The 27,615-nt window shown below is 44.0% G+C and overlaps 1 long non-coding RNA gene across 1 annotated transcript; it reads right to left on the reverse strand.

Annotated features, from left to right (window-relative positions):
* On the reverse strand, positions 1-27,615 carry LOC126961131 (uncharacterized). The gene is made up of 2 exons (XR_007728200.1): positions 27,438-27,615; positions 1-339 (listed from the first exon to the last, which is right to left on the reverse strand). It is a non-coding gene; the product is annotated as an uncharacterized LOC126961131 (long non-coding RNA).

Below are 27,615 nucleotides of genomic sequence, written 5' to 3' on the forward strand. Positions count from 1 at the left end.
GGGGATGCAGTTTTTATTGACGTTCCGGGAAGGCCGGAGAGCTTGGTAAAACCATGTGGGATTACGAGACTACAAGGGAGAGGAGGCTGCTTTAGCAAATGTCCTCAAACGCTGTTGTCTCCTGTAGTACACTCTGATTTCCAGCTTGAGATTTTTCAGGGTCGCTGATTCTGTCCTTCGAGGCTTCGTCTGATTTTAATGTACTGCATTATGGAAGCATTCTGCCCTGTCTGAGGTTTTCTTGAATGCATAAACGTATTCTCCAGTGTTTTGGCTTCGTTACTCATTGTGCTGAGAACAAAGTCACACACCACAGTCATTAAAATGATACAGGACATTCTGAAATGGTAAAGAAATCAATCAGGCAACTTCATTTTAAACAGTGGAAGATTGTACAGGAAATTCTAGAAGGTCAGAGTTAAAAGGCATTTAAGTCAAGTAATGAGTTGAAGTACAAATAGAACAGAGTGTTTGGAAGCCTGCCTTGTTTTTCCAATGTTCATTAAAGCGGAATCATGTGATCAGTATTCACCCTCAACTTCACTCTTTTCTCAATATTTTAACCATCAAGAATCCCTGTTTAACATCTCAACTCCCTTTATCCCCATGCTTTATAAGATTTTGCACATCAAAAAATTGCTCATTATAAGTAACTTTTTTTTTATTTATTCGGATTGATATATGATTGCCAAAGAGAACATTTACCCAACATGAGATAACCAGTATTATTACTGATAAACGATGTAATAAATTCTATCCAAAGAAAAAGGATGAACATTTGAGTTACCCTGCACTAAGTAAATGAAAATATGATCTGGGAAACTTCTGCAAAACTCAACTAGCCTGCAAATTCCCATTACTATCACCAGTGCTTCTAGAGACGAAGACACTAGTTTATGAACCATGGCCCTACTGTTCCCTTATTATCATGTTAAAGGCACATACAACTGAAGCTGAGTAATTTTAGATTAATTAATAGGTAGTTGCTTTTTTTGTTTAGAAAAAGACTTCTGCTGGCATTTTTCAGTCTCTTACCCCAAGTTGAAACTCCATTAAAGAATTATTATTAAAGCAATGTGGACATTTTCCCATTACTGGATGCTTCAGATTCAATTTGAGAATTGGCTGCACCAACAAGGACTTTCCTCATCATCTAACATCCCTTAGTAGAGAGTGCAAGGGCAGCAATATAAACAAAATTATGTCCTTGTCTAGTACAGAGATGAATGAGGTAAGGTCGAAATGATTGTCTAAAGTAAGGTGTGAGATCATATGCCAAATTTCAATTACCCACATTAGCCATGTTTCTCTTTGAAGACAATAACACTTCTATCATCATTGAAAGGCTACAGAGCACTTTTCTATATCTTTGTTACAACCCTTACAGCAAAGTCAAGGAGTGTATTGTTATCCTTGTTTATGTATATAGATATGTAGCCTAGAGATTTGCTAAGGGCCCACTCAGGCCTTCGGACTCCTAATTCAGAGCTCTGTCCATCATGACATTATGCTGCCCTACAGAAAATTAAGGAGTCTTTCGTATTACTATGGATTGAATTGTGCCCCCTCCAAAAAGTATGTTGCATTCCTAACACCTGTAAAGAGGAAAATGCCATGTGAGGAAAGAGGCAGAGACTGAAGTGGTGCAGTTGCAAGCCAAGAAATGCCAAGAATCAATGGCCACCTCCGGAAGGTAGGAGGAGGCAAGGACTGCTGACACCTTGGCTTTGAACTTCCAGTCGCCAGCGCTGTGAAAAAATAGATTTCTGCCAGAATTAGTCACACGGCCTTCCTTAGCTGCTGGGGAACTTGAGAAAGGTAGGGTACATGCAGCCATGCAGTTTATGATACTTTCTTACAGAAACCCTGGAAGATGAATACAGGTGTAAATGCTTAAATTTCAGTTAAAGACAAGAAGCCTGGTGTCAATTATTTTCCTGTAATGAAAATGTGGCTCACATAAATGAGCCTGGAGGTTTCTTCAAGCACTGATATCAGCACAGAAATGGGTCCTTTCTGCAGAACTATGTCTGCATTGTGGTTGTAGCTTTCTGTAGCCCACCATCAAAGATCTTCCTCATGGGAGATGAAACCTCAGTGTGACTCCAACTCCCTTGAACTCACACCCTTCCCCCCACGGGTGATCTAACATGTTGTACATGTCACTCTTAGCTTTTGTTGGAGACCTGAGAGATGCACCAGTGTCAATGCAGAAATGACAATATTGCTGGAATCAATGCTTACTGAACAGCAAACTCCAGACAGGGAGCAATTTTAAACAATTAAATCAGGAAGAAAAATCACCTTCTTCCACTAATGCTACAAAAACAAAAAACGTAGTTTCCCCCAAGAGATAGTCAATAAATATTTACTGCTGATATCATGAAAGTGCTTTCAAATCATGCTTCACAAAAGTATAACCCACAAACTACTTAAAAAGGGGGTTTGGTGGTCCAATACTTTTAGGAAATACAGCTTTCTCTTGTGATGGGATATTCACTAGGCACATTCTCACATTGCTTTCTCTGAGAAATACTGTAGTTAAAAACATAGACAAAAATATATTAGCTAATATTATATTTTTCTGTTACTCTTTCTTCTTATAACAATTATTAATATCTAGGAAAGTACTTTGAGAAACAATGGGCTGTGCTATTCCTAAATGTCACCAAGTAGATGATCTGAAGCAGGAGAAACTGTGAACTATTGACTGTGCTCCATGCCCCACGCAAGAGGCACACGTGAAAAGACTTACTGGCTTATCGTGGATGAGGTGTGAGGTTTATGCAATTGAGGAACCCTTTAAAGAGAAGAGTATAAGATGACCATGTGACCCCAATGTCAGGGTTCCTCCTCAGGCTTTGGAGTCATCCTGGAAAGCGAGGGTTTCTTTTTTTGGTTTTTGTTGTTTTTTTAAGATGGAGTTTTGCTCTTGTTGCCCAGGCTGGAGTGCAATGGTGCGGTCTTGTCTCACTACAACCTCTGCCTCCCATGTTCAAGCAGTTCTCCTGCCTCAGCCTCCCCAGTACCTGGGATTACAGGCACACACCAACACACCCACGCCCATCCAATTTTTGTATTTTTGTAGAGATGGGGTTTCACCCTGTTGGCCAGGCTGATCTCGAACTCCTGACCTCAGGTGATCCATCCGCCTCAGCCGCCCAGAGTGCTAGGATTACAGGCATGAGCCACCACACCTGACACAACTGAGGGTTTCTAAAGTTCTGCTCCATTAGCTTTGTGGAAAATCCACCTTGGCTTAAAGTATGACTGGGTTCATGAAATAAAATTGAAACTCAAATTAACAGTGGTATAAACAAGATAGAAATGTATTGCTCTTTTACCCCAGAGTCCAGAGATAGGGTCTCCAGGGCTGATATTGTCACTGTGTTGCATGAGGTTTCTTCTGAGACATTGCCTTTGACACCAAGTCCCTGGTCCAGACAGCAGGGTTGAGGAAAGGCTGGAAGAATGGGTGTGTTCCTAACTTGCTCTGTGAAATGCACTTTGAATTTCTTACATCCCATTCGCCAGAATTAGTCACATGGCCTTCCTTAGCTGCTGGGGAACTTGAGAAGGGTAGGGTACGTTAGTTAAATATCAAGGGCTTGTAGAAGAGGAAAATCAGTATTCAGGCAGCTAGCGTTTTTCTGCTGTCTCTCTCCCCTCACTCCTCACTCTTTGGACTTTTAAATGTACGAACTCAGGGCTTTATTATCTAGCATTAATATCTTTTCATTGAGGAATAGATGTTCCTAAAGTCATCAGAATGGGCTTATGTTGTATGTGCTTTTAGAAAATAAAAGGCTTTTGAGAAGAAAGTAAAATAGAAATAAAAATTCATGGACTGCAGGGATTCCCACATTCTTCGTAAGCGAACAGTATTCATTTCCCTGTATGGTCCTGGAAGACCTGATTGAGCGTGAGGCCAGGGAGATACCAAGTGAGAGGAGATAGGGAGGGGGTGGCTGCCAACTGCTGGCCCTCCCTGCCCACCCCTTGGAATCAGCAGAACTTGAGGGCTGAGGGGAGGGGAAGTGACTCCATTTGCCTTAAAGCACCTTAAGCCTTTTATTTTGTCACCCCCAAGGGGAAGCAGGAACGCAGACATTTTCTGGGAGGAAGGTTTTTAAAAGAAAATCTGTACTTGGATAGTTAAAAAGAGAGAAACGAAGGAGAGAATGGTCTGAGAAATTTGAGTAGGTTGATTTCTGACTATCTGAGCTATATATTCCTATCAACAGCCTGAGCTCTCAGCTCAGGAGCCTGTCAACACTTCAGCGGCAGCAGAAGATTCCCGGGAAGCATCTCTGGGTATTTGGCAGGCTCCCCCGGGGCCAACTGCCTGGCCCTTCACACTGATGGGCTTGGAACTGCTCTTTAAGGAGTGCACTCCTGGAACAAAGGGGCCTTGTTTGTCTCCTCTGTTCTAGAATAATCGCTGCCTTTAAAGACGTTGTAGAGTGAATGTGATGCAAACTTCCTATACTCACAGGAATTTTTTTAAAAATTTTATTTTTTTAAAGGGAGCTTAAGAGGCATGTGGTTGAAACAAATACACACTTACAAAAGGGGTCTGTCTGCTCCACGGGGGTGTTAGATGCCATTCCTAACCCTCCTGGGGCATAAACTTGCCCCAGTAAAACAGAAGGCATGAGATATGGCCTATAAAGAACTGTTGTTACCTTTTGTTATGAATGATACTTCGACAACCTCTTACTGGTTTGTTGAGTCTATTCAACTACGTTGATTAGATGTGATCTACAATAGAAAAACCCAGATTAAATCCAAAGAAAACCGTTCTTAACCAGGTGGAGGAAAAAAATGTGGAGAGAACTGAACTTCCAGTAAAGGCTAAGCACAAGTTAAGATGAATGATTAATAGTTTATAATACTTTACTAAAGTGAAGCATTAATTTTAAAAATACATGTGACATATACATAAAGTTAGGTTATCTGGTATTTTGACTAAATACATGTAGTGTCCTACAATACTAATTATATGGTTCTCGTTTTTTAGATAAGTAGGAATTAATAATTTAGCATTAGGGTTGGTGCAAAAGTTATTGCGGTTTTTGCCATCTATGAGCTGAAGCAGCATCGTTGGTCTGTAATACCCGAGGTTTGTGGCCTCACACCAAGGAAATTAAGGACGCAGACACACAAACAGTGAGGTTAAGAGTGGAGGTTTGGCCGGGCGCGGTGGCTCAAGCCTGTAATCCCAGCACTTTGGGAGGCCGAGACGGGCGTATCACGAGGTCACGAGATCGAAACCATCCTGGCTAACACGGTGAAACCCCGTCTCTATTAAGAAATACAAAAAACTAGCCGGGCGAGGTGGCGGGCGCCTGTAGTCCCAGCTACTCGGGAGGCTGAGGCCGGAGAATGGCGTGAACCCGGGAGGCGGAGCTTGCAGTGAGCTGAGATCCGGCCACTGCACTCCAGCCTGGGCGACAGAGCAAGACTCCGTCTCAAAAAAAAAAAAAAAAAAAAAAAAAAAAAAGAGTGGAGGTTTAATTGGCAAAAGAAAAGGAAGAGTTCTCTCTCCTGCAAAGTGAGAGGGCCTCCCCAGCAGGTGTTCTGGTCCACAGCCAAGTGTATAAGATTTTATAGATGAGATAGAGGAGGTGGTATCTGATTTACATAGGGCATGAGAGATTGGTGAGACCAGGTGAGCCATTTGCATAGCTGGCCACCCCACCCTAATCTTTTATTATGCAGATGACTCTCTACCTGGCCAGCTCCATGTTGCCTGTTCCTTTACTGCACACATGGTGACAAAGAAAAGAGAAGATGGAGCCTCCATGTTGAACATGCCTGGCCGCCAGGTAGGCTTCTCCTATTGCAATGCACAGCCGCTGTCATTCACCCATGCAAGCTTCCAGCTTGCTTATCTGTGTTTACAGCTAGATTTTACAGGCTGCTCTTTGTTAGAAAAGAAATCATTTGGGGGCTGCTTTTTGTTAGAAGGGAAGCCTTGCCAAGGACTCCCTAACTCTCACTCTCTGCCTAAATAATTTCTTTTTAGCTCCTGTATCATTGATAGAGAGTCAAGTCTGTTTTGGCACATTAAGTCCACTCCGTTGATCAGACATGTATTGACTGTATATATTGTGCAAGACAGCTGGGTGGGGATGGAAGAGATAAAAAATGGGCAGCTATTGTTGCAGCATCAGCAAGTGAATAATCAATGGGAATGGATAACTTAGGTCTACAAATAGATATAATTTACCATATTTTGTCATCAGTGCTAAAATATAGCTAAAGGCAGTAATAGTAGGCTCACTTTTTGGTGACCAATGGATACTTGCCATTATCCTATTTAATTTATATTATGTCCATTAATACAACATGACAACTCCCTGTATGATATTTTAGGAAACTGAGTGACAACAACAAAAAAGTAATTTGCTCAAGGTCAGAGCTAAGAAGCCAAGGAGCCAGGTTTCAAATGCAGATTGCCAGATCCTTGCTCTGGGGCACATTTTGGACACACAAATGAAAGCTTAACTGTTTCTGGCACAGAAACAGAGTGTCTCATAGAAATGGCATCTGAGCTGGGTCTTGAGGGGTACATATGTTAATGATGGAGTGAGGAAAGGGAATAAAGTCATCAAAGACACAGAGATGGAAAAGTACAGAGATTGTTTAAGGACCTGAAAAGAAGTCTGATTTGGTAGCAGCAGAGTGAGAGTAGAGGGAGATCAAACGGAGAGGCTGAAGCCGGCTGGGAGTCAGGTGACCGTGCAGTGATGACAAGTCATGGGTTTCTAGAATTGTGGGAAGGCCCAGGGCAAATCACAACTCTGTGGACTGGTTTCCTCTGTAAAATAGAAATAGAATAAGATCATAAACTCACATTCCAATTCTGGATCTATGCTTTCCTGTCCAGGAACATTTAGTCTCCCCTTCCCACTTCCTCCCTCTGTCCATCAGGGAAGCAAAATGTGTCCATTTTTCTGCCCACGCCCAGTCCTCCACTAACTCCTCCCCAAAGCAGAGCAAGTGGTTTCCTGGTTGGTGAGAACATAAGAGTGTCACCGCACTGGGTTTTACCCATGGTCGGAATTCCTGAAATTCCTGAGTGGTTAAGGACAAACCCACACTAGTCACTCTACTGCTGTTTCCTGTGTCCACATGGTAAACTCTCTGCTTCTGGCCAAAGACCTTGGTGGACCCTGCTGACTTGCTGTAAGATCTTTTTTTTTTTTTTTTTTTTTTTTTTTTGAGGCGGAGTTTCACTGCCTTGTCCAGGCCAGTGTGCAGTGGCACAATCTCGGCTCACTGCAACCTCCGCCTTCTGGGGTCAAGCAATTCTCAGGCCTTAGTCTCCTGAGTAGCTGGGATTACAGGCGTGCACCACCACATCCGGCTACTTTTTGTATTTTTAGTAGAGACGGGATTTCACCGTGTTGGCCAGGCTGGTCTCAAACTCCTGACCTCAAGTGATCTGCGCACCTCAACCTCCCAAAGTACTGGGATTACAGGCATGAGCCACCATGCCCGGCCTTCTTATATCCTTTTTGATGTGTTTTGGAGCATAGGTGGACTCCCTGATAATCTTAGAGTCAGGCACAGGGACTTAGGCTTCCTTACTTCAACTTTATTCTCCAAATTCCTCTTGCTAGATAAACTCAATCATTGGGATGATTGAGTCCTTGCCTAGCTCTTAATAAAGTGATATCTTGTTTTCCCATTGGCAGTTGTTCTTTGTGTATATAGATTTCTTGGTTAGAAACTTCTAGGTTAGGGAAGAGGAGAAAGGGAAGGAACAGGAGCGGATAGGGGAGAAAGAGGAGGTAGGAGCAGGAAGAGCAAAGGAAGAAGAAGCAAGGGGAGGGAAGACAGGATACTCACTCCCCAGCCCAGTAAAGGCAGATGCTTGAGAGGCTGATGTCTGTGGGTGTTTGTGGGGAAGACTGGTAAAACTTCCTGGCTTCATATTTTTTTAGCTTCATTTTCAAAAGAAGGAAAAAAATTCCCAAATTCGATTTAATTCTACAATTGTGGGGCACTCACTACATACAAGAAACTGTTCTAGAAGTTGGGAGTAGGTTGGACATAGATAGGAAAGAGATAAAATAGGTTCCCTCAATTTAGTTTCTTAAGAAACTAAAGTACAAAATAGTTTGTCATTGAAGTTAAGTAGAGGAATTCACGTCTTCCAATTTACTGCAAACTCTACAAAATATCAAATGACAAACTGACTCATGAGAGCTCTTAGAAGTGAGAACTGGGTGTCTTCCAGGGGGTTATATAAGACAATAGCATTTATAAAAATGAGCTTCTTTTGTAGTTTTTCTTGATTCTGGAAACTTCAGTTACCCTTCTCACTTCTGCTAACTTTTAAAAATCATGCAGAGGTGTTACCCAACAAATGCCTGTTTAAGCCAAGGGAGGTCACCCCTGAAGCCACCGTCCAACAGACCTGCTCTTTTCAAATCTCTTCACAGATAACAGAAAGCAAATGTTCAAAATAATTATAAACAAAGGAACAAGTATGAGATTTCCAGAAGTGAACACTTTTTAAATTAGATCTGAGAAAACACTATTTCAATAGTTAAGATTTATCTCCATCTAGGAACATTAATCCTTAAAACAGCCTGCCTCTGATAAAGCTTTTCTTTCCCACTGAAAAAGAGAACATGCAATGTTCTTTCTCACGGTTCAACAGCATTTTGGCCTCCTTCTGGGTATACTATGCTGTAGGATATAAACGTCATTCTTTTTATTACAGAAAATTTTTCTAAACTTCTACAGGCATATTCTTAATATTTTTTTTCTGGTTTTAATGTTTTCTATGGTAATTAAGAGATTAATTTGTTGTTTTCCAAGTAGCTCTGGTGTTCTGTTGACTCTAGCCCAAATTAATTATCCCAAGAAGAAACTAAAACCGAAGCATTTTGATAAGATAACTTTGAGAGAGAGTCACACATATGCAAGACTGCGGACAATAAAGTTTGGAGAAGGCAAAGGCAGATTTGCAGATTTCACTGCTGAGTTTAGTTTTTGGTTTTTGTTTTGTTTTGAGACAGGGTCTCACTCCTGTCACCAAGGCTGGAGCACAATGGCATAGTCACGGCTCCCTGCAGCCTCAACCTCCTGGGCTTAAGCAGTCCTCCCACCTCAGCCTCCTGAGTAGCTGGGTCCACAGGAGTGCACCATCATGCCCGGCTCATTTTTTATGGTTTTAGTAGAGGTGGGTTTTTGCCATGTTACCTGGGATGGTCTCAAACTCCTGAGCTCAAGCAAACCTCCTGCCTTGGCCTACCAAAGTCCTGGGATTACAGGCATGAGCCAGCACAGCTGGCATACTGCTAAGTTTTTGACAGTGGACTTCAAGATACACCCATCCACACTTTTTTTCTCCATTTTTTAACTCCTCTCAGAAGCCAAATCTCCTAGCAAATAAGAAAAAACAAGGTAAACACTTAAGTGCAACTGCCACAACTTCTGTACCCTGTGTGGGGAAACACAGTAGACACAGAAAGGGAGCAAATGGATTCTAGTGGAAGAGCATCGAGATATGTGAGTTTTTCCAAATCATGCCTTTACTGGTTTGCATGGTGGAGATAATCAGTGACATTGTACCCTGTGCTGCCGGAAGAAAATGGCCTTTTGTACTCACAACCCCCTCCCTCATCAGAGGAGCAAATACAGAGGGACTCTTGCAGTTTTCCTGGGTGCAAATGATGGCACCAATGACGTAGTAGGATCTGGTTCTTACAGGGGTGAAAGAAAACGCTGAAGTGGAAAAGAGGGCCTGGCGTGGTGGCTCACACTTGTTCTCACAGCACTTTGGAAGGCTGAGACAGGAGGACCACTTGAGGCCAGGAGTTTGACACCAGCCTGGGCAACATAGTGAGACCCCATTGTCATGCACGTCCGTGTGAAGAGACCACCAAACAGGCTTTGTGTGACCAATGAAGTTTTTAATCACCTGGGTGCAGGTGGGCTGAGTCCGAAAAGAGAGTCAGCAAAGGGAGATAAGGGTGGGGCCATTTTATAGGATTTGGGTAGGTAAAGGAAAATTACAAAGGGGGGTTGTTCTCTGGCGGGCAGGGGTGGGGGTCACGAGGTGCTCAGTGGGGGAGCTTTTTGAGCCAGGATGAGCCAGGAAAAGGAATTTCACAAGATAATGCCATCTGCTTAAGGCAAGGACCGGCCATTTTCACTTCTTTTGTGGTGGAATGTCATCAGTTAAGGCAGGGCAGGGCATTTGCACTTCTTTTGTGATTCTTCAGTTACTTCAGGCCATCTGGGCTTATATGTGCAAGTCACAGGGTGTGCGATGGCTTGGCTTGGGCTCAGAGGCCTGACATTCCTGCCTTCTTACATTAATAAGAAAAATAAAACAAAATAGTGTTGAAGTGTTGGGGCAGCGAGAATTTTTTTGGGGGGTGGTATGGAGAGAGAATGGGCGATGTTTCTCAGGGCTGCTTCAAGCGGGATTAGGGGCGGTGTGGGAACCTAAAAGTGGAAGAGATTAAGCTGAAGGAAGATTTTGTGGTAAGGGGTGATATCGTGGGGTCATTAGAAGGAACATTTGTTGTACAGAACGATTGGTGATGGCCTGGATATGGTTTTGTATGAATTGAAAAACTAAATGGAAGACACAAGGTCTGAATAAGAAAAGGAGAGAAAACAGGTATTAAAGGACTAAGAATTGGGAGGACCTAGGACATCTAATTAGGGAGTGCTTAAGGAGGCTCAGCACAGCCTTGCTAGCAAAGATTATTTATTTACTTTAAGAGGGAATTTAGAGTGGCGGTTTGGGATAGCACTAGGAGATACCAGCTGTGATGGCTTGGAGAAACAGTGTAAACTAGCAGTGTAAACACGAGCAGGGCATTTACGAGTAGTTGAGAAAGCTGAATAGGAGTATGACTAGACAGAAGACAGTAGGGATGAAAGTTTTTTGGGGTGCAGTCTAAGTTGATCTGGTGTCTGGAATGAGACTGGGACCTGATAAAAAGGAGTGTCCGCACAGGATCTCAAATGGACTGGAACCTGTAGCATTCCGAGGACAGGCCTGAATTCTGAGAAGGGAAAGTGGTAAAAGTATTGTCTAGTCCTTTTTAAGTTGGTGACTGAGCTTGGTGAGGTGTGTTTTTAAAAGACCATTAGTCCGTTCTACCTTTCCTGAAGATTGAGGACGGTAAAGGATATAAAGGTTTCACTGAATACCAAGAGCCTGAGAAACTGCTCGGGTCATTTGACTATTAAAGGCTGGTTCGTTATCAGACTGTATAGAGGTGGGAAGGCCAAACCGAGGAATTATGTCTGACAGAAGGGAAGAAATGACTGCGATGGCCTTCTCAGACCCTGTGGGAAAGGCCTCTACTTATCTAGTGAAAGTGTCTACCTAGACCAAGAGGTATTTTAGTTTTCTGACATGTGAGTAAAGTCAATTTGCTAGTCCTGGGCAGGGGCAAATCCCCGAGCTTGATATGTAGGGAAGGGAGGGGGCCTGAACAATCCCTGAGGGGTAGTAGAATAGCAGATGGAACACTGAGAAGTGATCTCCTTGAGGACAGATTTCCATGATGGACAGGAAATGAGAGGTTCTAAGAGATGGGCTAGCGGCTTGTAACCTACATGAAAGAGGTTATGAAATGACGACAGAATAGAATGGGCCTGTGAGACTGGAAGGAGATATTTTCCTTGGGCTAGAACTGTTTACCTTGTGTGGGAAGAGATTGATAGGTGGAAGTTTCAGCTGGGGAGTAGGTGGGAGTGGCCGAAGTGAAGGAGGAAAACTGCCGTGAGGGATGGAAATTGGAATGCTAGCTGCTTTTTTAGCTAACTTATCAGCATAAGCATTGTCCCGAGAGACGGGATCTGATGCCTTTTGATGGCTGCTTTTTTAGATAAGTTAACAGCGTAAGCATTGTCCTGAGCGATGGTTGGGGGGAGAAAATAGATTTTGGAAGTTATGAGAACTGTAGAGAGTTGAGCATAGTTTGTGATTTTTAGGGCCCCTAACAGTATTAAAGCAGTGGCAGCCACTGCGTGCAGATGTGAGGGCTAGGCTGAAACAGTAAGGTTAAGTTGTTCAGACAGAAAGGCTACAGGACGCGGTCCTGCCCTTGTATAAGAATTCTGACCGTACTAACCATGCCTAGGAAGGAAAGGAGTTGTTGTTTTGTACAAGAGATTGGGGTTTGGGAGCTTAGCTGGACACGATCAGCAGGGAGAGCACGTGTGTTTTTATACGAGAATTATGCCGAGATATAGGTAACAGATGAGGAAGAAATTTGGGCTTGACTGAAGTAATGGGGGCTGTCTGTGAAGCCTTGTGGCTGTACAGCCCAGATAATTTGCTGAGCGTGATGGGTGTCAGGGTCAGTCTAAGTGAAAGCGAGGAGAGGCTGGGATGAAGGGTGCAAAGGAATAGTAAAGAAAGCATGTTTGAGATCCAGAACAGAATAATGGGTTGTGGAGGGAGGTATTGAGGATAGGAGAGTATATGGGTGTGGCACCACGGGGTGGATAGGCAAGACAATTTGGTTGATAAGGTGCAGATCCTGAACTAACCTGTAAGACTTGTCCGGTTTTGGGACAGGTGAAATGGAGGAATTGTAAGGGGAGTTTATAGGTTTTAGAAGCCCATGCCGTAGCAGGTGAGTAGTAACAGGCTTTAATCATTTTAAAGCGTGCTGCAGGATGGATATTGGCGTTGAGTGGGGTAAGGGTGATTAGGTTTTAATGAGATGGTAAGGGGTGCATGATCAGTCACCAAGGAGGGAGTAGAGGTATCCCATACTTGTGGGTTAAGGTTGGGGGATACGAGGGGAGGATGTGAAGGAGGCTTTGAACTGGGGGAAAAGGCGGCAATGAGGTGTGGTTGTAGCCTAGGAATAGTCAGGGAAGCAGATAATTTAGTTAAAATGTCTTGGCCTAATAAGGGAACTGGACAGGTGGGGATAACCAAAAAGGAGTGCATAAAAGAATGTTTCCCAAGTTGGCACCAGAGTTGGGGAGTTTTAAGAGGTTTAGAAGCCTGGCTGTCAATACCCACAACAGTTATGGAGGCAAGGGAAATGGGCCCTTGAACAGCAGGTAATGTGGAGTGGGTAGCCTCTGTATTGATTAAGAAGGGACGGACTTACCCTGCCTGTAAGAGTTACCCAAAGCATCTGTGATGGTCCAGGAGGCTTCTGAGGTGTGGCAGCATCAATCTTCAGCCGCTAAGCTGAGGAGGTCTGGAAAGGAGTCAGTCAGAGAGCCTCGGGCCAGAGCTCCAGCCAGGGGCTCTGGGAGTGGCTGCCGGGCGAGTTGGACAGTCCGATTTCTAGTGGGGTCCCACACAGATGGGACACGGCTTAGGAGCCGGGCTGCGGGCATTCTTTGGCCCAGTGGCCAGATTTCCGGCACTTGTAGCAAGCTCCTGGGGGAGGAGGTTCTGGAGGAACATCTGGCAGCTGCGGTTCAGGCGTTTGGAGTTCTTGTGTGCTGGAGATGTGGCTGGGGTTTGTCTCACGGTGGAGGCAAGGAATTTGCAACTCAGAAATAAGTTACTACTTGGCTGCCTCTACTCTATTATTGCACACCTTGAAGGCGAGGTTCATTAAGTCCTGTTGTGGGGTTTGAGGGCTGGAATTTAATTTTTGGAGCTTTATTTAATGTCAGGAGCAGACTGGGTAATAAAATGTATATTGAGAATAAGATGGCCTTATGACCTTTTAGGGTCTAGGGCTGAAAAGCATCTCAGGGTTGCTGCCAAACGGGCCATGAACTGAGCTAAGTTTTTTATATTTGATGAAAAAGAGCTTAAACGCTAACTGATTTGGGAGAGGTCAGATAAAGAAAAAGGAACATTAATCTTGACTATGCCTTTAGCTCTAGCCACTTTTTTAAGAGGAAATTTCTGGACAGGTGGGGGAGGGCTAGTCGGCGAACGAAACTATAAGCCAGACTGGGTGTGATGAGGGGAGGTGATAAAAGGATTATAGGGTGGGGGAGCGGAGACTGAGAAAAAATTGGGACCTAGCTCAGCCTGGCGAGGAGGGAAGAGAGGTCAGATGGGTCTGTAGAAAAGGAAGACTGGAAAGACTCAGCGACGCTTGGGGTTGGGACTGAGGGAACAGGTGGGAGGGAAAGAAGGAAGATTTGGGATGAGTTGTGTTGGGAACAGAGACTAGGGAGGGACCAATGTGTAAAAGAATGCCTGGACGTCAGGCATCTCAGACCAGTTGCCCATTTTACGACAAGAATTATTTAGATCTTGTAGGATGGAAAAATCGAAAGTGCCGTTTTCTGTCTATTTGGAACTACTGTCAAGTTTGTATTGGGGTTAAGCGCCATTGTAGAAGAAAATAAGGCATTTAGATTTTAGGTCAGGTGTAAGTTGAAGAGGTTTTAAGTTCTTGAGAACACAGGCTAAGGGAGAAGGAGGAGGAATGGAGGGTGGAATGTTGCCCATAGTGAAGGAGGCAAGCCCAGATAAAAGAGAGAGTAGAGCCACAGAGAGAAGGATTTCGGGGGTTCTTGCCCTCCAGAAAAGCGGGAAAGGGATCAGGGCGTGGAAGTAAGGAATTGGGGCGCAAAAATAAGAGCTTGGGGCACAAAAATAAGAGGTCAGGGTTCTTGCCCTTCCCCCAGAAAAGCAGAGAAGGGGCAGAGACAGGGAGAGAAGGGGTCGGGGTGCTTGCCCCTCCCCCAGAAATGCGGGACTTACCGCTTAGGGTGAAGGACCAAGGCAGACGTCCCCGCAGCGTGGTCAGACACCCCTGAAACGTGGGTGAGTAATCAGAGGCGTCCCTGCCATGATTAAACACCACAGGAAGGCTGCCTTCCCCAGTCCGTGACCGGCGCCGGCGTTTTGGGTCCACAGATAAAACGTGTCTCCTTTGTCTCTACCAGAAAATGAAAGGAATTGAAATTAAGAGAAGGGAGATTGAAGGGTGGTGCCAAGATTGAAAGGAGAAAGAGGTTGAGGGATAGTGAGAGAGGTTGGAGAAGAGAGTAAAAAAGGGGCCGCTTACCCGATTTAACATTGGTGAGATGTTCCTTGTGCTGGTGGGTCTGAGGACTAGAGGTCATAGGTGGATCTTTCTTACGGAGCAAAGAGCAGGAGGACAGGGGATTGATCTCCCAAGGCAGGTCCCCCGATCCGAGTCACGGCACCAAAATGTCATGCGTGTCCATGTGAAGAGACCACCAAACAGGCTTTGTGTGACCAATAAAGCTTTTTAATCACCTGGGTGCAGGCGGGGAGTCTGAAAAGAGAGTCAGCGAAGGGAGATAAGGGTGGGGCCATTTTATAGGATTTGGGTAGGTAAAGGAAAATTACAGTCAGAGGGGGGTTGTTCTCTGGTGGGCAGGAGTGGGGGTCACAAGGTGCTCAGTGGGGGAGCTTTCTGAGCCAGGATGAGCCAGGAAAAGGAATTTCACAAGATAATGTCATCGCTTAAGGCAAGGACCAGCCATTTTCACTACTTTTGTAGTAGAATGTCATCAGTTAAGGCAGGCCATCTGGGTGTACACGTGCAAGTCACAGGGGATGCGATGGCTTGGCTTGGGCTCAGAGGCCTGATACCCATCTCTACAAAAAAAGTTCTCAAAAAGCTAGCTGGGAGTGCACACAGTGGCTCAAGCCTGTAATCCCAGCACTTTGAGAGGCCAAGGTGGGCATATCACTTGAGGTCAGGAGTTTGAGACCAGCCTGAGCAACATGTTGAAACCCCGTCTCTACTAAAAATAAAAAAATTAGCCAGGTGTGGTGGCACACACCTGTAGTCCCAGCTACTCAGGAGGCTGAGACGGGAGAATTGCTTGAACCTGAGAAGTGGAGGTTGCAGTGAGCTGAGACAGCACCACCGCACTCCAGCCTGGGTGACATACTGAGACACCATCTCAAAAAAAAAAAGAAAAAGCCGGACATGGTGGTATATGCCTGTAGTCCTAATTATGGGAGGATTGCTTGAGCCCAGGAGTTCGAGATTACAGTGAGCTATGATTGCATCAGTGTACTTTAGCCTGGGTGACAGAGCGAGACTCTGTCTCTAAAAAATACATAAATAAAAATGAATAAAATGAGAATAATAAAAAATATTAAATGGAAAAGAGAATCATCTTCCACTGCTATCAGAGAACACCTGTGGTTCAGAGTGTGTCTGTGCCAATTGGGGTGATGAAAATCTCTGGTTAACTCTGATTATGCCTTTAGGTAGAGAAAGAGAAGCTTGAGAGAATAAGGTTACTATCCTTGCTACCTTCCAAGGTACCACGGCCCTAGTCCATGTCTATCCATGGCAAGTAAGGGCTCTGGCACCCTGATCTTTTTCAGCAGCCCCCAGGGAGAGATATGATTCATGTTGATTCCCGCAGGGCCACTCTTTCTACTAAGATTGCACACCAAGTGGCCTCACCCTCTTTAAAGACTGAACTGAGCTTTTTCTTGCTCCGAGTCCTCACGCCTACCAGCTGGCACCTCATTGTTCCTTAAGGGAACTCTAAGGACTCTGAGGGAGCTGCTCTCTTGCTCAGCAATGAGTCGGTCATGCACTGAGCTCACGTGCCGCTGCATACTGAGCCCATCCTTGACTTTCTTCTTGACGCCCTAGCTCTTCAGTGGCCTGGCTCCTATATTGTCCTCCCAGAGACTTTCTTGTTCTGCGCTGCAGTCTCCTTCGTGGCTGGATGGTTCTGTTGATGACCTCTTTCCTTGCAGTGACCCCTATCCTGTTAGTGCCCAACTGCCCACCTATAAGGGCTCTTTATGAATGTCTGGCCCACTTTTAGTTTGCCAAATACTGTGAACTTTTACTTTGTATATTGCCTGGTTTTCTTCTGAGGGCTAACTCTTCATTTCTAAGCACTCCCTTTAAACTGATATCTCTGGGTACCAATTGTTCCTAAAATAGCTGGCCCTTGACCCTACTTGCTTGTTCAGAAGCATAGCCTTCTATAGTGCTGTGGGTCTAATTGGATACTTAGTCTTTTCTTGTTTCACTTTGGCTCATTTTACAGCCTCTAAAGTCTGGTTCGAGAAGACTAAATCCAATAACTGAAACGAGCACTTAAAACTGATTAATTGGGGATCTGTCTACAACTGTGTTGTCACGTGTATCATACTCTTCTGCTTTCTCTAAAATTAACATTGCTTCTCATGAATTTATTCAAATACATAAACATTTGTTTATGTTTGATTTTAGTAAGTCTTACATTTTCAAGCAGTTGGTATTTTTTTAATAATGACACCGGCAGATAAAGCTTGAGACCATCCTTGAACTAATAAGTTAGTTATTAGCTTACAACTGAGCTCTCCGTAGGATTCTTATTCTTTAATTTGCTAATGGCCTATCATAAGAACATAGGATTTGAACTGAGTCATACCGGGATTAATCCATATCAGTGTTCAGCTATGAATAGTTACCTCAAATAACATGCAGTGAGAAGATGCAACTGTTCTTCCTAATATACTTTAAAAATAATTATATCTCAGAATGCTAGTAGCAATTGATGTCTCTATTAGTCATAAGTTAGTCCTTACCTTTTATTATTCTATTTGTGTTTCCTAAAAGAACTACTTCTGCTGTAGACAATAGTCACTCTCTTCTGTTGTATCAAATAAAGAGAAATAGGTACAGAGAATGACGGAGAAAAAATTGTATTCTTTATGCTAATAAAATGTAATAAATGTATGGCTTAATCTAGAAAAGCAGACATAGATAAAATTTTTAAGCATTTTTATCTGTTTGGTAGTTTTGGTGTGATGTAGTGGAAAAAATATAGACTTCAAAGTCAGACTGGTCTAGGTTTAAATTCCAGCTCTATCCTGTACTATCTTCATGACCTCTCTGAACTTCAACTTCATTGTGTAAAAAAAATTCATATTTATCTTGAAGGTCTGTTGTTAGAATTAAAAGTAATAATAAGACCAGGCGCAGTGACTCATACCTGTAATCCCAGCACTTTAGGAGGCCAAAGCAGTGGATTACTTGAGCCCTGAGCCCAGGAGTTCAAGACCAGGCTGGACAACACAGGGAGACTCTTGTCTCTTAAAAAAAAAAAAAAAAAAAAAAATAGAGTTTTGTTTGGTTTTGGCAATATGTAGACAAAACTATCATAGGGAACATGGTCCCGACCTGTACTCTCTGGTGGCCACTAGCCACCTGGGGTTATTTATATTTACACATTTACATTAAAAAACTCAGCTCCTCACTTGTACTAGCCACAGTTTATACGCTCAATAGCCACATGTGGCCAGTGGTTACCATGTTGGGTAGAGTGGATGGAAGTCATTTCCATCATTGCAGACCATTCTGCTGGGCAGTGCAGTTCTAGACCTGGAGATTCTTTATAGGCTTTACTGGTAATGTCACAAAGGTCATAAAATGTCTAGGATCAGGCAGCCCTTCCGCGTGCTGGGAATGAGACAGTGTCTATTTCTGGGTCCCTTTCCCCACCAAGTCAATTGTCTTCCCAGTCCCTGCCCCTTTACCTCATTTTACAAAACACCAAGGTAAATTTTCCATTCCTAAGCCATCTGGCAGTAACCTGTCTTGTTTCAAGGTATCTGTTCATTAAGCCCATTTGAGATAGCCTTTGGGGGCATAATATAAAACTCTTTATGGGAATAACCGAGTTTCAAATTCAAAGTAATGACTGGGATGCCTCTCCTTATGGAATTTCAGGGGGAAAACTGGGGGTGAGGATTGCTATGTACTGAATGTTTGTGTCCTTCTAAAATTCGTATGTTGAAACCTGAACTCCAAGGAGATAGTTTTAAGAAGTAGAGCCTTTGGGGGTGATTCAGTCATGAGGGCTCTGCCCTCATGAACGGGATTAGTGTCCTTATAAAAGAGGCCCGAGGGAGCTTTTCTGCCCCCTCTGCCATGTGAGGACACACAGAAGGCACCGTCCATGTGGAATGGGCCCTCACTGAACAGTGAATCTACTGGTGCCTTGACCGTGGACTTCCCAGTCTCCAGACCTGTGAGCAATAAAATTCTGTTGTTTATAAATTACCCAGTCTAAGGTGTTTTGTGGGGTTTTTTTTGTTTTGTTTTGTTTTGTTTTTGAGATGGAGTCTCACTCTGTCACCCAGGCTGGAGTGCAATGGCATGATCTCAGCTCACTGCAACCTCCGCCTCCTGGGTTTAAGCGATTCTCCTGCCTCAGCCTCCAGAGTAACTGAGATTACAGGCATCTCCTACCATGCCCGGCTAATTTTGTATTTTTAGTAGAGACAGGGTTTCACTGTGTTGGTCAGGCTGGTCTTGAACCCTTGACCTCAGGTGATCCACCCACCTCGGCCTCCCAAAGTGCTGGGATTGCAGGCGTGAGCTACCATGCCTGGCCAAGTGTTTTGTTATAGCAGCCTTAACAAACTAAGACAGGGATCTGCCTAGTATTGGGGTGGCTATCCAGTTCCCTTAATGTCTGTGGCTAGTTCTGTTCTGGCTGACTGATTGGCTAGGTTAAAACAAAATATTTCTTAGAAGGATCATATTTTTGGAGATAGAAAAACATGGCAGTTATATTAAAGTAGTATATTGTTTGGGGAGTTTTTGTTTATTTATTCAGCTTGTACAATACTAGTTCAGTCCTCATACTAGTAGTGAATGATTAAACAATGAAACCTTGAGGTTCTGCTGCTTGGTAAAGCATTTAATGATGTTTGACTTGAGTGTCGGTCAAACATCAAGTGTTAATTGACTTACAGAAGTTAAAGGGTCATAATCTGCTCAGATCCCATCAGGAAATTACTCTTTCTGACTGAAGTTGCTAAGTTTAAATGCTTCTATTGCCATAATAGGGCAGAAGTTTGAGTCAGAGAGAGAAATCCAAGGTCACCTAATAGAAGAGACTTTCCCATTGTGTGGCATGCATTTCAGAGGGATCCTCTGAGGAAATCAACCCCTATAAATACCCCTGGCAAAGACTGTATCTAAAACCAGCACCTTGAACATTTATAACACAACAGACAGTTTTCTGCACTTAATACATAAGAGTGACAATCTTGGTATAAAACAGCCTGAGACCAGAATTGCACAGAAGACACATAAAAAAGATCAATAGAACTTGGATATGAGAGTTCTGATCAGACTAGAACAGAAACAATTCTATTTGTCACACCAAAGGGAGAAAGTTAACAAGTCAACATTTATTAGAAAGGAAGGATTATAAATTGGTGATGATGCCAGTGATACTGCATAGGGATGGACCCTTCAACCAAGGACATCAAGAGAGCCAGAGCTCTAGATCAGCAATCTTGGTTCTTGTGACAGTGAGCAAAGAATTGCAAAATAACACCAAAATGCAAGCTCAAAGCAAAGTTCATTGAAGCACAATAATGCACTGTCAGAGGGAGAGTGGGCTGATCCCTGCAAAGTGAAATCAGCCCCATATTTTTTTTATTTTTTTAATTTACTTTTATTTTTACTTATTTTTTATTTTTTATTATTTTGTGTGTGTGTGTGTGTGTGTGAGACAGAGTCTCGCTCTGTTGCCCAGGCTGGAGTGCAGTGGCGCGATCTTGGCTCGCTGCAAGCTCCGCCTCCCGGGTTCACGCCATTCTCCTGCCTCAGCCTCCCGAGTAGCTGGGACTACAGGCGCCCCCCACCACGCCCGGCTAATTTTTTTATTCTTTTAGTAGAGACGGGGTTTCACTGTGTTAGCCAGGATGGTCTCCATCTCCTGACTTCGTGATCCGCCCGCATCAGCCTCCCAAAGTGCTGGGATTACAGGCCTGAGCCACCGCGAATCAGCCCCTTTTACAGAGCTCAGCTGCTTTTTCGGGTTTATGGGGAGGAGTCGAGGCTTGGGCTGTGTTTGACTGACAGGATGGTGTCATTTAATTGGCAGTTTGTGGTTATATCACTGAAGTTAACCTGTGCATTTTTTTTTTTTTTTACCCATAATTCATTTAGGAACTCTCACTCTGGGGCAAACACACATGTAAATTTTATTGTAATGACTGTATAGTCAGGATGAAGTTACCTGGGTTACAGCCTAGATGGACTGGGCATTCATGACTTTAAGGGATCTTTATCTGTGCCCAGTTCTTCTTCCTCCAGGATGTGCTGGCCACAGACTTTACCACAGACTCCATCCATTCGGGTAGAGTTAGGGTGGTCTTGGGAGCTGAACATAGGTGGATCAGGGCCTGTCTTAGTGACAGCCCTTCTGCTGTCCTCTCTCACCCCTTCCCAGCTGCACCTAACAATATCTAACCACCTAACAATATTAGAATTCTTCCTGCATATTAAAGATTGCTCAATTAAATTATTTAATTGAATTTTATGATTAAAGGTACATAGCTCATGATCTATAGTGTGAATTAGTCTTTTTTCAATTAATTATTTGTTTATTTATTTATTTTTTTGAGACGGAGTCTCACTCTGTCACTCAGGCTGGAGTGCAGTGGCCTGATCTGGGCTCACTGCAACCTCCATCTCCCAGGTTCACGCCATTCTCCTGCCTCAGCCTCCCGTGTAGCTGGGACTACAGGCGCCTGCCACCACGCCTGGCTAATTTTTTGTATTTTTAGTAGAGACGGGGTTTTACCGTGTTAGCCAGGATGGTCTCGATCTCCTGACCTCATGATCTGCCCGCCTCAGCCTCCCAAAGTGTTGGGATTACAGGCGTGAGCCACCGCGCCCGGCCTTATTTGTTTCTTTAAATCCTAGTTAACAGTTACATCATATTCAAAGATAAATAGATCTCCTATTCATCATTTCTATTTATAGACAGATATTTGGATTGGCTAGACTGAAGTGATACTTGGATTTGAGATTGTGTGCCCTAAATTGCAATGGAAATGGGCACTGTCCCAAATGTATCTTAGTGGGGCTCATTGCTGTTTCACCAGCAAATACAACGAATAAGCTGTTGGAGAGAATACAGAGATGTGATACACTTCCAGAAGTTAGCAGTCTAGAGAAGGGGACTTACATAGAAAGACTTGCCTACAATAAAATTATTCCAACTTTCTATAAGGACAGTAGCTGCTATTCTAAAGCAAATCTATTTTGTTAAGCAGCGAATTCACAAAAAGCCATTTCAGCAAAAATCAATTCACTGTGATCCACTGTTACATTACTGAGGGTTTTTCCTTTTATTTTAGTTTCTCAGCATCACAGAGTCATCTCATCATGAATTTCTAAGCTCAGCTCAGTTGGATGTGAATTTCAAGTGGTTCAGTTGGTTTTAAATTTCAGACCCTAGAAAACGTCTCTTAAGGTACAATGGTGATGGGAGCAGCAGCCCATCTAGAGTGGCCACTGCCATGACACCGACTGTAGTGGGGAGGCACTGCCAGGGCAGGGCTGCACACTCCAGGGAGCCAGCGGGAGCCTCCTGGGCACAGCTGCGGCTGCCCAAGCTCTGGCTGTAAACCTGGGCATCTCTGCACTCTTGGGGGCCTGGGAAGGCCCACCAAGCCCTGTGGTCAGGGGTGTCTGCTCCCGCAGCCTGGCCTTTCCCTGCTCCTGGCACCCACTCCAATTTTGAAGCAAGGTTGGGGCCAAGCTTGGGTGCTGTTGCAGCCTGGCCAGGTGTGTGCATACTTAGGGCAGCGCTGACATGCCAGCCCCCTGCCACCTCGGCCCCCTCTGGACTTTGGGCACCAACAAGCACAGGAGGGAGGCCAAGGGAGGCTGAGGGCAGTTTGGGGCTGGCCTGCAGATGCCCCTTGACATGAGCAGCCTGGGCATCATGAATGGTAGCAGGAGGCAGAGAAGCTTCTGGGCAGAAGGAGGTGGGTCGCCAGTGAAGCCCCACCTTCAAGCTGGGGAGGACCTGAAGCCTGGGGGCCAGGCTGCCGGTCCCATGGACCGGAGTGGGAACTTGTGGTGCTTTTTCCGGACCCTCCTGTGGCTGCCCATAGACCAATCAACATGCACTTCCTGCCCTCTAAAGACCATAAAAACCCCAGACTCAGCCAGACTTGGGAAGATGATAGGACAACCAGCTGCAGAAAGGAGCTACCCAATGTTGGTCTCCTTGAGTTGTTCTGTCACTCAATAAAGCTCTTCTCCACCTTTCTCACCCTCCACTTGTTCACGTACCTCATTTTTCCTGGATGCAAGACAAGAACTTGGAACCCTCCAAATGGCAAGGCTAAAAGAGCGGTAACACAAACAGGGCTAAAACACGCCCCTTGCTCATTGCGGGCGACAGAGAAGAGAGAAGGAGAGAAGAGCTGTGGCCCTTCAGGGAGTCCGGACCTAAGAGCTCCCCACACCAGGACTGTGACACCTCTTTTGGGGCTCTGGAGTTCCTACTGTCTCCAAGCTTCTGGGTGCCACCATGTTCCCCAGTGTCAGCTGTGGAAGCTGCTTGTGGTACACCTGGTCCAGCTATAGCCTTGCAGGGAGCCAGTGCCCATGCTAGCACCTGGAGCTGCCTGCCCCACTGCAGCTGGTGTGCCTGGCTGTGCGCAGTGGCCAGACCCCTTGCTTGCTCACACACCCCTTGCCGCTGCATGCCTGACTCGCCCTTGCTAGGCCTGGGGGATCCAGGCTGGTACCACGAGCCGAATGCAGCCTGTCAGGCCAAGTGGTGGAATGAGCCCAGAGGGCCCCAAGCAAAACTCAGACACAGGCACCACTGGCCACAGAGGTTTCCAGCTGGCAAAGCGACACCTCAAGGATCCTGTAACGGTGGGACAAGATGAGCCCAACTTCACTGCAACTTACTCTCTTCTTTATTTTTGAGAATTTATGTCCTTTCCTGTGCATTTTCTTCCACTTCTCAAAGCAAAACACTAAAAGATCTGTTTTAAGATATCTGTCTGTCAGTATTCTTTGGGTCGATTGGTTAGTCAGTTATTCAGTGAACTGGCTTTTAGCAAATGGGTGATCCAGTGAGATGGCCATTGGTAAAATGATGACTTAGTGAATCGACTTAGAGTCAGTTTCACTTGTTTCTCGTCTTGAAAGTGATGTATGGGCCATCACCAAGAATAATATAGATCAACCATGACTTGTTCACGCCAGCACATTGATTTCCCCATGTCCTGTTTCCTAAGTGTCAATCTCATGCCAACTTCATGATTTTTGCAGTATCCTCATAGTACCTATACTATTACGTATTTAATATTTTTCTTGAATCTGACACACCTGTAAGTTTTCATTCATTATTTTAAAGGGAACTTTCATACTGAAAACTGCCAGACTACGCCACTCCAAAATGTGCCAGTGTGACATGAGGATTATTTTGAGCTGTAGACACTTGAAAAAATAGTAGGTATGAGAAGGACCATCTGATCTTTGCTTTTTCTTCCTAAAGGAAGGCATAAATCCCCATATGGAAGATGTCCTTCGTATACCACAAAGAAAGTAACACTCTTATCACTAGAAATGGGGAGTCAAAATTCAGACCAATCTGCAGAAACTTTGTTAAACTAATCCTTATCTTCCTAGTTACTTTTCCACCATAACTGACCCAGCCCAAGCCCCTTCCATTTGTCACACTTTAATAATTTACTCCTCTTTGTCCAATTCAATATATGTGTTCTACCCCAACTGCCTGTTTGGGTCTTATGAGGGCTTCTGTGTCATGGAAAATTTATATTAAATAAATGTGTATGCATTTCTCCTGTTAATCTGTCTTTGGTCAATTAAATCCTCAAGCCTAGCCAAAAACCCTGAAGGCAGAGATACAATTTCGCCTCTCCTTCAGTATTGAGCAAAATATTTGTGCATTCATAAGTTTGACATGCCAGTTATATATAATGTGTATATATAATATACAATTTTTATTTATTTATTTATTTATTTATTTATTTATTTATTTGAGACGGAGTCTCGCTCTGTCACCCAGGCTGGAATGCAGTGGCACCATCTCGGCTCGCTGCAAGCTCCGCCTCCTAGGTTCATGCCATTCTCCTGCCTTGGCCTCCCGAGTAGCTGGGGGGCGCCTGCCACCACACCCAGCTAATTTTTTGTATTTTTAGTAGAGACAGGGTTTCACCGTGTTAGCCAGGATGGTCTCGATCTCTTGACCTTGTGATCTGCCTGCCTCAGCCTCCCAAAGTGCTGGGATTACAGGCGTGACCCACCACGCCCGGCTGCCAGTTACATATTTTTAAGTGCACATAAAAAATATTTAACTATTTGGATAAAAAATGTTCATCTTTGAACTACATGAACTCATCTCCCATGTGAATATACACTGGGAAAACAGCTGGAATAAAGAAATAAAGAATATGATCACATAACACCTTGCATAGCAGCTGTCTGCCCCACAGTAATATTTCTCGGACCAGTAGTTCTTGACCACAGCTGCACCCTGCCTCCTCCCCAGGCCAAGTGAATAAGGATCCCTGGGAGAGTGGGACCCAGACATGAGATTTATAAAAGCTTCCAGTTGATTCTAATTGCGGCCAGAGTTGAGAATCACTGTGCTAAACCATATCATTCTGGTAAGTTCCATCAAGGCATGAACCCAGACAGCTTAATACTCTATCCCCTGCCTTTAGAACAATAGCTGCCCAAGTCAGTGTTAAGCTAGTTTATATTATAGACAGGCAAAAAGGAGCCAATATCTCCATCTGGAGAGCAAAATGATCACTTATAGTTCTGCATTAAGGTGGGGATACACTGCTAAGACAAAGAATAAGAGGGCTGTCCGAGAAGGCTGTGCTCTGAATGAAGGGGTTAGGAGTTTCCTTCAATTGTATCTTTTGATTTTTTTTTATGTTTCCTCTTTGCTACTCTTCACTTTTGTGGTCCAAACAGGATCTTTGAGACCTAACCTCTGTTTCGAACTTTCTCTTTGTCCTGAAGCATAGTGGCTTAACTTTTCGCTGCCTCAATTCCCTCATTAAAAAAAAGAAAAATCAAATCACTGAGCCAGTTAGTAGATGTGTTAGCTATGCTGGAGTTATGGTCTACAGAAGGCCTGGTGAATAATAGCTTACTTTAAAAGCGTATCCAGGGCCGGGCGCAGTGGCTCACGCCTGTAATCCCAGCACTTTGGGAGGCCGAAGCGGGTGGATCACGAGGTCAGGAGATCCAGACCATCCTGGCTAACACGGTGAAATCCTGTCTCACAAAAAATTTAGCTGGGCGCGGTGGCGGGCGCCTGTACTCCCAGCTACTCGGGAGGCTAAGGCAGGAGAATGGCGTGAACTCAGGAGTCGGAGCTTGCAGTGAGCCGAGATCGTGCCACTGCACTCCAGCCTGGGCAACAGAGCGAGACTCCGTCTCAAAAAAAGTGCATGTATATGTTTTCAGGAAAGATTCAGAAAATAGTGTTCATGATAGAGAAACTCTCCCTCCCTTTCCCCTACACAACCCAGGCTAAGCATACTTGGAGGAACACAATGTGAGCTTTCACTGTGTTGGCAAGGATGTTTATAAATGTAAATGTGTGTGTGTTTACCCAAGTAATTTAAAAATAACCGAAGTGAACTAAGTAAGTACATGCCATGCTTACCAAGAATATTAGGAAGCAAAGGTCCTTAAATATCTGAATTAGCTCTGACACTGATTCAGGAAAGAACTGGCTCACAAGTCTTGCATAAGACTTATGTAAGAGCTTAGATGTGGTGCCGGAACTATTCCAGTTATCTACAGCATGAGGAAAAAAGCAAAGTATGCTACATTGTTGATACTTGCTCAGTTCTTTCCATTTCAACAGCTTCCTTGCTTAGAGAAGTAAAGCATCTCTGTTTCTTTTTTAAAAAAATGCTTAAGTATTCTAGTGTTTGCTACACACAGGTAGAAGTAAACTAAAAGAACAAAGCTATGGTATAGGTAGTAAGTAATTTCGAAATTAGGTAGAGATTTAAATTTGTTCATATATAGGCAGTAACAAGAGTTGTCATTGTGATAAAACTTGAAATTCCAAGGCCACATTCTGCACGTAGGTATTACAGATTTTCCCACATCTTAGAAAATAGCTTCTCAACATTTAGATCACAATTCATCATCTTAATCATTATATTCTGAAAGTGATTTTTGTCAAATCTGATTTCCAGATATTTTGACCAAAATAGTAATGATGATCATACATGACTCAGATAGCCTGGTCTCTACCATAAGCTTCTGCTTGGTTCTCATTTAAAATACACACACACGCGTGCGCGCGCACACACACACACGCGCGCACACACACACACGCGCGCACGCACACCCACACGCGCGCGCGCACACACACACACACAGATGTAGAGATATATAGATATTCCTCATGGGGCTATTTGATATAGAGAAAAGAAGAATTTTAGAGTCAAACCATTTAATATAAGTACAAATACCAGTACCATCACTTACTTGCTGTAAGACCGAAGAAAATTAATTACTCTGAGCTTATTTTCTCTATTGTAAGATGGGAATACTAATATGTACCTCTTAGGGCGGTTGTGAGGATTTAGATTTAAATAATCAGCGTGTGTTACGTGCTTACTATGTAACAAGCATGTTCTCAGCACTTTAAAAAATTATTGAATCCTTATATCAAGAAGTAGGTATTATTGTTACCGGGGATTCTGAGTTGGGATGGGCCCTTCAACCAAGGAGATCAACAGAGCCAGAGCTCTAGGTCAGCAGTCTCGGTTCTTGTGATAGTGAGCAAAGAAATGCAAACTAACACCAAAATGCAAGCTGGAAACAAAGCTTACTGAAACACAGTTACACACTCTCAAAGGGAGGGCGGGCT

The sequence above is a fragment of the Macaca thibetana genome, chromosome 8, assembly GCF_024542745.1.
Source record: "Macaca thibetana thibetana isolate TM-01 chromosome 8, ASM2454274v1, whole genome shotgun sequence".
NCBI classification, from domain to species: Eukaryota; Metazoa; Chordata; class Mammalia; order Primates; family Cercopithecidae; genus Macaca; species Macaca thibetana.